The sequence below is a fragment of the Calliphora vicina genome, chromosome 1, assembly GCF_958450345.1.
Source record: "Calliphora vicina chromosome 1, idCalVici1.1, whole genome shotgun sequence".
Classification (NCBI taxonomy): domain Eukaryota; kingdom Metazoa; phylum Arthropoda; class Insecta; order Diptera; family Calliphoridae; genus Calliphora; species Calliphora vicina.
In genome coordinates, this window is record NC_088780.1 from 95,607,485 (window position 1) to 95,618,469 (window position 10,985).

Sequence of the window (10,985 nt, forward strand, 5' to 3'; positions counted from 1 at the left end):
AGGACAAAGCCAATTGATTTTGGTTAGCATCGGTTCATTATTTCTCATAGCCCCTATACAACGATCTCTGAAATATGTTAGAATCCAAATAAAATTTAAAATAAATATTTGTCTCAATGGAAATTAAAATTAGGTAAATCTCAATCAGATACATATATTGCATGTGACTAAAATATTTTACTATAGAGTCATTAGATCATAGCCGAAATAATTTTGTCCCACTGTATCCAATTAGACATATTAAAATTATATGGCCTGTTGTTATATTTACATTTACATGTAACCATGGCTAGAAAGTAAAATATGCGTAGTATTTATTTTTCCATTTATTTATTTACATACGAACTTATTATTTTTATTTTATTTGTTTATTCAAATAAATGAAAGTGATACGTTTGTATTTTCTTCTTTCAATATTTTTCTTATTTACATACGACAAAGTACGAGTCTGTCTAATCAAATCAATTTCAAAATTATTAACAATCGTGTTCTAATTTTGGCCTGATAGATGCGGTAGACAGATATACGATTTGTAGGTGTGTTCAGTGTTCCCAAAATAAAATATGGGTCATGTTTTGTAATTAAATGTTTTATTGTTTTTTATTATTCTGTTGTCAAAAGTTCAAAGCTGTTGCTTTGATTTAATTATTGTTAGACAAGAGCATAAACATTACAAATAAAATGTTGTCAAATCTTGCAGCCATATAATTTGTATTTAGCCACTGTATGCGTTTAGAAACTGGTTTTTGAAAATTTAAACTTTGGCTATCACTTTAAGTCTGGTTTCTTAAAATACGAATTCTATTCTAGACATGTTGAGAATATGGAAGTTGACCATTTGTAAGTAGTTTCTATTTGTTTGCAATTTTATGGTGTTCTTGGTTGCTTTACGGTTCTAAGAATGCTTGTGTAATACAGGTAATGGTGGTGGATAATTTTTAACAACAATTTAGCGAAATTTTTGCGAAGTTTGTGTTTTTGGTCAGAGGTTAATGATTTATTTGGCATGGTTTGCAAAGTATTTAGATTTATAAGGTTTTACATAGAAATTCAGATTATATAATGATAACAATATTGTTCTGCTTGTAGATAACTGTTTAGACATCTACTATTAAGTAAACATTTTATTTATGTAATTAACTTTTTAATTTTTTCGTGTTCGGTTTTAACCGAAACCGAAACCGCTGTTTTTTAAGGCCTAAAACCGAAGCCGACAATTATTCTTCGGTTTTTAATTTTAATCTACTTTCAGTAGAAAAATTCAAAATTTAGTAATGAAAAAAAACTTTTTCATCCAATTTCTCTAAAAACAAAAAAATAAAAATATTGATCATAGGAGTATTTCTTGACAATTAAACTTCAAATTACTGTTTATTTATGTAGTCAAAAACTGTTATTATTTGGAAAAAAGTACCCGTGGGTATCTTTTTTAAATTCTAACTCGGTCAGGATCATATGTGTTTAATTATCTGCCATTCTAAGAACGAAAAAATACCAATAGTTTTTGATTCCTCAATATCATTAAGCAATCTATTCTTTATTCTTTCTTTACTCAGAAGCATATCAGCCAACTATTATGTATATAAGTAAAATAATTTCATATAATAAAAAGTAACATTAGAAGAAATAGTACCGATTTCCGAAACCGATCGGTTTTTAGTTTTTTAAAACCAAAATCGCGGTTTTGAAATTCTTCGATTTTTTGGAAACTCTACACAGTGGTATTGAAAAAAGAGGGAAATAAATCTGTAACATCTAAACGGTTAGTCCGGTTTTTCACAAGCGAAAATATTTAGTGTTTTCGGGTTTAGGTTTTAAATATGGACATCACTAAGTAGCACATTTCGGTTATGCTAGATTTTAAAAACGATCATATTTCTTCGTTTGTGTTCCGATTACATATATAGAATTATGAATATAAATTTCTGAAATTAAAATGAAAAAAAAAATTAGAACCTCCGCGTCGAGCGCTACAAAAAACCTCGCCGTAGCACTGTGGTTCCAAATCAAAATCTAGGTGGATAAAATTATGAAAATCGGTATCTTCAGAATTAGAAAAAAACTAAGTTTTTTCGGAAGCTGACAATCTGCTCTCCTCCAATACAAATGGGTTTTTCAATTGGACATTTCGTTTTCTCGACAGAAGTGCCAGAAGTTTTGAATCATATTTTCGTTAATTTTTTTTTAATATTTTACTGCTTTACTAAATTACATATATCTCAATTCTTTTACAATATAGAAATGCATACTTCAAAACATAAATAAACACTGATATAGGCTTTTATGAAGTGTATATTTTATATTTATGGACCTCTCTATTTTCCTGTTACAGTCCTTTAAACTTTGGTCTCAAATATACTGATATTTTTTTTTCTAAGAATGTTATATAGCTTGCCAAAAAAAAGACCGTCGAAGCCCGTCCAATGACTATATACATCATTTAAAGAAACTTCTGGGGAATGTCTTTGTAAAAAAATTTTTAGAAATATTTTTTTTTTATTATTGATTTTTATATATCTAAAACCTACTGTAACATGAAATATAGTAAATACAGATCTTTTTAAAAATTTTGTTTCAGAAACACATGAAAACTTATTTTTTTAATTTTTTTTATTAATAATTATTATATAAATATAGACCCTACTGTAACTTAAAAAAAAATCATGTTGATCTTTTAAACATTTTTTTTTCGAAGACACCAATTCTATATAAAGAGAGCGCCAATTAATTTTGTCCACCTAGATTTTGATTTGGAACCACAGTGCGTAGCTATCAATTATCTCTTATAGCTTGGGAGATATTTGCATTGAAAATTAAATTTGCAATATTTTTACGAATCCTATTCCACTTTTTTGATAACAGTGGGTTCAAATATTTTATTCATTTTTACTTTATTGGACCAATAGCAAATGTATGTGTCATATAGATACAGAATTGTTTAAAAATACTGATCGAGTTCAAAGTTAAATGCATTTGAATTTAAAAAAAGTGATTTTTTATATAACTTAAAAAATCTTTTTTTAAGTTATATAAAAATTGTCTAAGAAGATTTATAAGTAGTTTATACTTCTTGAAAAAATCAAAAATTAAAATGTTCGATAGCGAGGAGACCAGTTCCATCCGAAAAAACACCTATTTTTTATGTAAAATTAAAATTAAGGGCAAAAATTCTCAAATCGCATTGTCGATATGAAAATATAGTAACCCATTTTAGATGGCTCAATATGTTATTTATTGTTTTGAAAAGGGTTCCGAATACCTCGACCCTGGTATGGACATTATAGCCAATGAAATAAAAAATCTCATTTTTGGGATTTTTCAAAACTGAATTCCTGATAACAATTTTAAAAATTTCTTTTTCTTTTTTCCATTTTAAATATCAAAATCAATAGAACTGTAAAATTTCATTAAAAAATATTTATGTACTAGCTGATCCGGCAAACGTCGTTCTGCCATACATATTATTTCTAGTGAATATTTTGGTTGTTAAATAAAAAATAGCGAATGTATTCTAAGTGAAGTTGGCATTTAGGTATTTTTGATGCCAAATGAAGAGAAATACAAACAAAATTTTTTGGCGAAAAATATTTTAAAAAAATGGGTGGATAGGGACTCCTAATGTCCTAGCGGTATGATTTATAATATTCTCGTACCTACCAAAAATATATACAAAATTTCATAAAAATAGTTAAATATTGATATTTGGATATTGCTCATACAAAATAATAAAATCTCGGCTAAAAAACGGGTGGGTGAGGGTCGGTTGATGAAAATTTGGGGTTATAGGAATTTTATAATGCCAAATAAACCAAAAAATGGTAAAAATAAATTCTGGATAGGGTCACCCTAATGACCTAGCGGTATGAAATATACTTTACGACCTATTCTCATACCTACCAAACATACACACAAAATTTCATAAAAATCGGTTGAGCCGTTTCGGAGGAGTTCAAACACTAACATTGTGACACGAGATTTTTATATATTAGATAAATACTAGGGTCCTTTTTGGATTTTTAAGATTTTAAATACTTTTAATAATTTCGATAATTTCTGATAAAAACTTATTTCCGTAGTGTCTCCAGTTTGGTCTATTATCATGTTCTCAACCGACAAATACATGTAAATTAAATATGTCAGTTTTTATACTCACTAAACATGATTCATGGATGTTCGAACAAATATGTAATTTTACTTTGACATTTGAATTAAAATGGAAAAATAAATACAAAAAAATATGTTAAAGTGCAAAAAAAAAGAAATTTCGGTTAATCGACACAAATTAATCGGTTTATTTGTTATTTAAAAATCGATACTTTTGAATTATTCGAACAGTTAACCGACAAAAATTAATCGGTTAACCGATAGAGAATACCCTAATAAATACAAATTTAATTCCAATTTAAACAAGTAATGCCCAGTTTTTGACTTGTTATTTAAATACGTATTTAGTTAATTTTTACTTAAAATTAAGTTGTATTTAAATATAGTTTGAGTTTTTCAGTGCTACATAATTTGTCTTATTTAAATAAGATAAAAATATGGTAGCACTACTAAATATCAAAAATTTATCGATAGTTTTGCTTAAAACAGCTGTTCAACCAAAACAAAAATTGATACATTTTGCCCAATAAGAAATAAAAGTTTATTAAACAATAAAATTATTGGTAGGAAAATGCACAAAAGAAGCTCCAATTGCCCCGCATCGGAATTGTAGTTTTTGCAAGACGCTTTTTTTTAGCAAGACGCTGTTGTTTGGTTTTTTTTTTACTACAATAGAGTGAAAAAAAAACAAACAACAAAAGTCAGCTGTCAAAAACATATGGTAGTTTATGAAACTTAAATAGAATTTAAATGACCAACGTTGGCCATTTAAATATCATTTAAAAAAGCACTGATAAACTCATTTTCGTATTTAAATAGAACTTAAATATAATTCATATTTAAATACGAAGTCAAAAACTGGCTCTAAGAATATGTGGTCGGTCAAACCCGACCATATAATACCCTACACTAAGTAAAAGAGCAAAAACATTTTTCTTTTAAAATTTCAATAATTTATATTTTTAAGTGATTTTCGGAAGTGGGCCTTATATGGGATCTATGACCAATTATGGACCGATCACCATGACATTAGGTCGTGTAATTTATGTCTATATGAAAGTTAGCTATGTTGAATTTTGTGTGTATACCAACATTTTTAAGCGATTTATGCACGTTAAAGTGATTTTCGGAAGCGGGTCTATATAGGAGCTATGACTAATTATGGACCGATTGTAACAAAATTTGGTGACATGAATTATGTATATATAAAACGTATAATGGGACGATTTCAGTCAGTTTCAATAGGCTTGGTCTTTGGGACGAAAAATTGCGACCAAAATAGCGACTCTGCGCACAAGACATCGTTTAATCAACTCAGAAAGTCTAAGTCGATCGGTATACTTAAAGGTGGGTGTTAGACTAATATTTTTGGGCGTTACAAACATCTGCACAAACGCATTATACCCTCCCCACTATGGTGGTGTAGGGTATAAAAATTTGTATCTTTTATTAACTTTTTGGCGAACTTTATGATTCTCTCTCTTTATTACAATAAATTATTCACATTTTTGTTAGTTTTAATAATTAAATTAAAAATATCTAGTTCTATATATAAAAGGATATATGCATTCTAAAAATACTAATATGTATTTTTAAAATTATTTTTGAACTTGTTCGTCCTTTTACTATAAAAATTGTCAAGAGCCTACTACTGTGTTTAGTTTTGAAAACTTTCACGAATGTTCTTGGATGTGCTCCAGCAAAATGTGTTGGAATATATGTAAGTATCTTGTTTTACGCATACAAAAATTAATTCAAATATTTGTTTAATTCTATCACTTCGGTAAGTTGAAACAACTCTAGAACAAGAACTAGAATGTCAATATTTAACCAATGTATTACCAGTGGCAAAGAACTGCTTCCTGAAAGATTTTATAGAATCTCTTTAGAATCAAAGTAGTGTTTTAAAGAACTAGTTCCAGCCAATTCCAAGGCTATCATTGATGAATTTTAAGTCATTCCGATTACATTTATTCTCGAAATACTTTTTTTTTTAATTTTTAAAAAAATTGTTTTGGTAAAAGAATTTATGAAAAAGAAACTTTTTTGATGAAAAAAAATTCGGGTTAATAAATATTTTTCCCGATTTTGACCCATTGTAGGTCCAACTTACTATAGCCTTATATACATCGTTGCAATGGACTTTGAAATATCTAGCATCAGATATCCATATTATCAAAATAGATCATATAGATCAAAAATAGGGCAAAAATCGAGGTTGTCCCGGTTTTTTCCTTATATCTCAGCCATTTGTGGGCCGATTTTCTCGATTTTAAATAGCAACCGAGCCGGAAGAATTCCCGATATATTGATATATGAATAATGTATGTAAGTTATTTGGGGGCTACGGAAAGTTTCAACATACAGACGGATATGGCTATATCGACATCGCTATTTATAAAGATCCTGAATATATATACTTTGTAGGGTCGCAAATGAAAAATGTAGAAATCACAAACGGAATGACAAACTTATATATGCCCTTGCCACTCATGGCGAAGGGTATAAAAATAGTTAGTTATGAGGTTTAAATATTACCTTCTTAAATTTCTTAAAGCATAACTAAATTTCATTTATCGTACATTTCTACCTTATTTTGTCCTCTGCAAATATTAAACTATTTCACAAAGCAAAATTCACAGATTGAAAATTAAGATTAGCATATTTCCACAATACTTGTACCATAAAATATCTTTGATTTTCTCAAATGTCTGGCGAGACACAATCTGATAGCCAACCTTAACTAAACTTGAAATAAACTTCGTCGAAAATAAAACAAGTGGCTAATTTCAAATGGAAAAATAAGACATTTTTCTCAAGACAAGCGCCAGCAACCAAAATAGAATGAAAATACCTAAGGCTACATTTCACTTTGCTGTAAAGAAATAAAAACCATAAGGACACAACTTCAGCAAAGAAGTTATCACGAAGAAAAAAATAGAAAACATTCCAAAAAGAGATTTCGAAATTAGTTGTTTCCTTGAATTAAAGCAATTCACGGTGTAGTGTAAGACGTTAAAAGAAAAGTTATTAAACAGAGACGAGGGGTCAACGATAAAAGGAAGAAGAAAATGATTATTCGCAAATGGAAATACTATAGAGGCAAGTTAAGGATTTCTATGTAAAAAAACGAATAAACATTTTATTGTTAAAGGTATACAAGACGCTATTCATACCAAATACTTAAGTATTTTGTAGGTAAATTACCCAACGACTCTCCGTGTACTATTTATTTAGACTTTGCCGCCTGTTGTTGTAAAGTGGCTTTTGATATTTGATTGCGCAATTGGGAGCAGGAAACTTTTCTTTTTAGTCCTCTACTTAGTTTTTGCTATATTGGTCTTTATGGTGTTGAGTATGATTATTATTGCTCTTGTTGTTCTTATTATTGTTGTTTGCGTAGCTGCAAGTGAATTGAATATTGGTTTGGGAATTATTTCACTTAAGCCATATTACAATATTTTCGGTAATTGCTAACGGTATTTTCGTGTTACCGTTTAATTTGCAAAACCTCCATTTTATTTGGAGCAAAAAAAACATTTGATTAATTTTGTTGGAAACTTTTAATTTGCATTAAAAATGAAAACAACTTATGCAAGTATTTTGAAATTGTTTAATGGCAAACTTTAAAAATAAACTTTTAATAATTAGAATAATAATGTATCAACAGTTAATTAACAAAATTTTTAAATATTTGTTAATTTAAAATCATAACAGATTCTAAATTTTCCAGCTGGTAATGAACAAGTTTTAGTTCAATTTGTCACTCTGACACTGATTTGTCCTAAGGGAATTTCATAATTTTTTTAAACAACTCTCATCGAATTTTTATTGGGAGTTATTTCTTCTTAAGCTTCACTGAATAAAAAATGATTTAGGCTCAAATCTTTTCTCCTTTCGGAAGTATCGAAAAACGGCTTCGCTCAGTAAAGATTTCTTTCATTGCCGCACAGTGTTTTAAAAACTTTTTTTTGGAAATAATTCGGTATCTTGGGAACTATTAAAGATATTGATTTACGTTTGTTCAGCTTCCTAGCGCTAATGGGAGCCAATACGTAGCCCCTCAAAGTTGGTCCCATAGGGTATGAAATTTTTTAAAAAAAATCTCCACAAATCATTATTCAATCTTCATTGAGTAATGCCTCCAATTCTTGCTCAAAACGTTTGCGAGCAGCAAGATTCGTCCAAAAGCAGGGAATTTTGGTACCATACGAATTGAAGCCGAAAGACCTTGACCTATAACCTGTTTAAATATATTTAGAATAAAGAGGCTGTTAAGTTTTGCCTCAACCGATTTATACTACTTCGACTAAGTACTTTTTGTTTAGATCGATGTCTGATAGCGTTAGACGCTTTTCTTTGGAACCTTGAGAGCCTCGAAATCCAGAAAGTGTAAAATAAGGCCACCCTAACTTTTTAGCGACCAATAGTTCTATGTTTTTCGGAATGAAAAAACTCCTTCTGTTGGTAGCACATCTAAACATCATTGAATGCCCCTAATATCATTAAAATTCTGCAAATAATTTAACACAAATTTTATAAAATGATTGCTCTCTTTAATACACTCAAGAGTTTCTTTTCTGTACTCTTTAAAATATCTTAGCCACAATTATTTTTATTACACTTTAATATTAGTATAGTGTTCGAAATGAAAAATATTAAATGTGTTTTTAAAATTGTAAGTTCAAAATGTTTGATCATAAAATAATTATTGTCCAACTCTTGATTAGTATATTCAATACTCTTTTCTCTGCTCACCTGATCTCTTAACTGATTTTTTTTTTTGTTACACACGGAAAGAGACTTGTTTGTTGCCGGTAGTTAAACAAAATAAAAACACAAAAAAATGGGTTCATTGTACCCGGTTTTTGTCATTTGTGTTTGTTGCTGTCTTTCTTTTTTTTATTTTATTTTCTTTTTTTTTTAATTTTTTTTTTGTTATTAATTTGCATTAAATCTAGGTTAAGTGCTTGTAGTAGTAAGTTTATTAACATTTTGATTTGATTGCTTATTTTTTGTGGATTTTGTATTTGAATTTTGTTATGAATCTTGTTTGTGCTTATAAATATGGCTAGTTAGATTATTTAATACTAAGACTAGTTTTTAAATATGTTAAATAATTAAAAAAAATGGAGTTTTCTCTTAACAAGTTAAAAAAATTTATACTAGATTTAAATCAAATAGAAATTACATCTTCTTTTGTATTTAATTGTAAAGTACACATGATAGAGTTTTGCTTTGTGACATACATATGCACTCTTTTATCGAAATTTTTCATATGACCTAAAAATTCAATATTTTTGAAAATTTTGATTTTATTTTGAAAAATATGCACAACATTAATTTATTAAATGTGTTGGTCATTGTTAGTTACGACTTTTTCCAATCTTTCTGTCAACATATGATCTCCGAACCGAAATAACTGCTCATATTTTGAAGCCAAGAACGAATCAAGCAAAAATCGGATACTGAAGCGTATCCCAGAGAGAGCGTTCTGCATCGATCGAAGCAAATAGTAGACGGACGGGATATTGCCTGTACTATAAAGCGGTTGAGGAAGAACTTCCCAACCACTTAATTTTAAACACTTTTTAACAGGTATTGTCGTGATGGAATATTAAGCTTTCAATTCTGGCCGCATATTCTTGGTATTTCGGCCAATGCTCGCTTCAAACGAATCAGTTGTGTTCGGTATAGGTTCCCTGTGATAGTATGGCCAGATTTCAGCAGCTCATAATATATAGGAAGCTTTTGGTCCCACCAAATACAAATTATTACCTTAGCGTCATGGTTATTTGAATTTGTTGTCGATTTTTGCGGGTTGGCCGAGCTTCACGTACGATCTCTTACGCTTCGGATTAATTGTTCATATTGGATTAATTGTTCATCGAAGTAATGATTCGGTGCAAAAATGATTTTCTTTTATAGCGTTCAATCATCATTTCGAATGGTACCCAATTTTAATGCTTTTGGTGCTCGAAAATGTTTCGAAATTGCTGCTTATGTAGTTCCCATTGATTTTGCAAGCTCTTGTTGAGTTTTATAAGAATATGCCTCCAATTTTTGGTGTTTTTTTTTTTTCTTAAATGTGAAAATCACCACCTCTAAACACGTTCACCATAAGCACTGTCACTTTGTTCGAACAGGTAGTCCATCTCCGTTTAAAATCGACCACACTTTTGGACACCTTTTTTGTGCTCTTCAATTCTTTTTTAACAAGATCCCAATATCTCTCTACTGGCCTTAGCTCCAGGCAGTTTGGGGGATTTGCCTTTCTTGTACTACTCATTACCTTGCTTACAATAGTGACAGAATCCCAAAATCGGGCTAAAAATAAGTGCACACATCAAGAAGTCTTATGAATGGAAGCATCTTCTTTTGTAGACATTCCTTGATGTAAATTTCGGTATTTATGGAACCCTTTGTAACAAATGTTTGGCGTTTTTGTCGCAACTGCATATTGTTTGCCATGCCAAGAATTTTTTGGGAATATTTGCGGCTTTTGGTTTCTAAACATATCTACAACATTCCCTCTAGCATCAGAAATATAAAAATATTGACCCGGAAGCTGCGAAATGTTTTATGTTTTTAAACCTGTATTGGCTTTAACTTGTTGTACCAAATAGTCCGAGTACTGAGCTAACCGAACTGCTTTCCTATCGGATGTGTTGGGAGCTCTTTTGAAAATGCTTTCTATTCATTGGCTATAGAAACATCATGTGGACCATTCCTTCTACATGAACCAGGTTTTCTATCAACGGACAAGTTCTCCCGATACTGTTTAATAACATTGGAATCAGTTTGTCGGCAGACCTTTGATTTGGCCAACTTATTGTAGGCCAAAGTTGGGTTTTGTTGAAAATATCAAATAATTTTAGTAC